This window comes from Dendroctonus ponderosae, unplaced genomic scaffold (assembly GCF_020466585.1).
Source record: "Dendroctonus ponderosae isolate FM_Combo_2020 unplaced genomic scaffold, Dpon_F_20191213v2 Dpon_F_20191213_1, whole genome shotgun sequence".
Classification (NCBI taxonomy): Eukaryota; Metazoa; Arthropoda; class Insecta; order Coleoptera; family Curculionidae; genus Dendroctonus; species Dendroctonus ponderosae.
The window spans coordinates 5,285,077-5,288,392 of NW_026017110.1; positions in this window are offsets into that span (position 1 = coordinate 5,285,077).

Below are 3,316 nucleotides of genomic sequence, written 5' to 3' on the forward strand. Positions count from 1 at the left end.
TTGTACGATACACACAGCACAAGGAGATACAAATGGAGCAGGAGTTAATTAACTGAATACGAGAAGCTGCTTGATAAGAGTGGATAATAAGGAGACTACTACACAGGCACTAGCTTGTTTGGAGCACAAACACCAGTATTCGAGGTTATGAGAACAGGTTGACATTTCGTCAACAAATCTTGTTGAATTTACAGTTTATCCTTGTCTATCTTATTGTCAGTCTGTATAGTTCCATGGTTACCGGAGTTTTAAATTATTACGAAGCCACAGGTATTTGCGCAATGTTACTTAGGCAGATTACCTTGAAAAACATTGCGGCCGTATTTCTGATATAGTTTTTTGCAAATTTCTCAGTTTTTAATAACAATTAATTTATTTGACTATTTTTTCTGTACTCCTATAACAGCGCCAGACAACACCTCCAGAGGAATGACGCCAATTTTGAATCACCCTGTATATAATAAATACTGGTAACAAGTTGTATAGCTTCAGGATCAAAATCAAAGACATCGTCTTCATTGAATTCGCCGTCGCTAAGGCCTTCAATGTCTGATAATCGACTATTTGGACTCATTATAAACCAGGATCATATAGGTAATACTCTGTCGACAACTATAAAAAAGAAAAAAGTACTGTTAAGTTTACCTTCTAATTTTACTCCCCTGACTCAGAGTGCACACAAATGTGTACGTGTTCTTAAAGACAAAAAAATATGTTTCCGAAAAAAAAATTTTCTAAACTATTTCCACCACAAACAAAACGCCACAAAGATCTAACAGATAATGTTGCAAACGTTACACCATTAATGACCGCTAGCTGTTAGTATTAGAGAAATAAACTTTTGTAGAAAACTCTTAGAGGGTGTTACTTATACTACATGTAACCATATAATGTACACAAATGTGGACACAATGAACAAGCAGCTAAAATTCTTTCTGAATTTATGTAAGGATACTGATAAATTGATGTACACAAACGTGTACACAGTGACCGAAAGGGCTAGTGTGACATGCTCGCTGCATTTTTCAGAATCATTGCATATTAACACTTTTTCTGATTCCATAGCATTAACATGGATGAGTGAAATAATCAAGATAAAACGCCAGTATTCACTCCCAAAATTGCTATTTTATTGCCAGGAATCGTGTATTCTGCTTCCTGCTGTGTTTGTGCGCCCCCTTAATCCTTCATACCTTGCCCCATATAGACTCAGAACATTTCAATTGCTGTTCCCTAATTAGACTGATGCATTAAATGTGTATCTTAGCCCATATTCGATCCAATTTATTTAGCGAACAAGGGGGTGCAAATTTATCAAACTTAATGCCACCAGAGGGAATCCTGAGGGAGTTGTAATAAGCTTTTGGGGGTTTATGTAACCGTTGACAGGGCTAAACCCGTACTTCTTTAATAATGAACACCTGGCAAATACTGAGCTCGGATTTAGGCCCTTAATTTTCGAAATTTAAATATGGCTTCAAAAATTTTGGCTGATTCAGATGTCGCTCCTACAAGAGAAAGGATTACCCATAAGCGTGAATGCGGCATAGCCAGTCTGGATAGAAATATATCAAGTTTCACCGGGGACATACATTTGCTAGTACGGAATTAGATAGAGCTATCATTTAAAGTGAATAACCATGTTAGTACGCCAGCGGCAACTTGGCTTCGCGAGTAACGTCTAAGCCACATTTTCGATGGAGATATGTGACATCGGCCCTATTTTCATCTTGTTTCCAACATTTTCCCCAGCCCATGGTTTAACCAAGAGTTTGGATTGTAGGCGGATGTTCCAGATAATTTTCCTTAATTAATAATGGGTGGATTTGCTGCATATGGGACTCGGTGCTCGGGTTTTAAGTCTCCAGTTCGTATAGACTACAGTGTTCACTAGTGAAAGATTTGATTTTGATTGACAAATTGATTTTAATTAAAAAATATTCATCTCGTCAAAAGTTCTAGTTACCCAACTTTCGTGCTTTCGAGTCGATTCTTCACCTACATGCTAAGCTGCTCGGAAGCGATCGGATAAAGTAAATTTGTTAGTTTTTCATGCTGCAAAGGAAATCAAGGCGTTGTTTTTGGTTTGTTGTCTAAGTGTTTACACATTCATCTAACAGACTCACTATACGCGGTTACAAGAAAAAAAATCTCCTTCTAGCTAATTATAGTACCGCAAATAACGAAAATGAATTCACTTGAAACGTTCCAAAAAGCAAAAACTCTTGCCGGATAGAATGGCATAAGTAAGCCTAATTTATGCCTCTCTTATGCAAGAAGGTCCTCGGCTGGCACCGCTTGAAATAGAATGTAAAATATTCACACAGTGATATTTAAATACGTTAATTAGACTGCAGCAGTGCTCAAGCTGATATAATAAAGCTTGCATTCTCATTTCTGTTGCATATATGCATATCCTCGTCCTTAGTGCAGGATTTGAAAAATCAACTGGATCTTTTGTATGGAGGACACATTGTTAATGCCTTTTTGGAAGTTGCCACAGTGTTAGAGAAACTTCGAGAAATAACCGCCTGAAAGCAGTCCAAATAATCGTCCCAGCATTTTATTTTCGCAGTTCTCAACCATGTTTCGGCAATGCAAGCAAAGGTGAGTTTGCTCGATCTGTATCAACTGTTTTATTCAACCCTGCGGGACAACAAAGTAAATATCCGCATCCTGATAATATTGACTGATGTTTTTGGAAAACGTTGACCAATAATTATTCACCTGATATCTCAAATGCGCACTGATGTATACAATGGCCTTTACATATTAATCTGGAAGGTTGATTTATACCGAAAAGCCCGAGTTATAATAGTTATAACACTGCCAGTTTTAATCCAATGAAAAAATTGTTATTTAATTAATTTTGTTATACAGGGTCCGCCTTTGGGAACTTACACTAGAAGTATTCGCCAAACAGAAACTACCGGAGTTCTGAAACTTTCAATCCAAGGTAATGATGTTGGGCCTAACCCATCTAAACTATTTTCAAGGCGGTAACACTTCCGGTTATACCGGAAGTAGGTACTTACTCGCTTATTTTTAATGGAACACCCTGTATATTATAAAATTTTTGGCCTCGCGGTAGGATTTTTGAGTCATTTTGTTAAATGAACTGCGTACGAACTTTCAACCGTTGTGGAATAATATCCATTTTTCCAAAAAATTGACTGGTGCAGGCTTGGAAGTAATTCGTTGTTCCGCCTATTTAGGTCAATCAATTTGAATATAACTTTAGCTTGTTCTAGCCAAAGGTGCCATGTCTCAATGTGCAAAAAATGAGTTTTGCATCTCTCATAAAAAAGAAGTTATG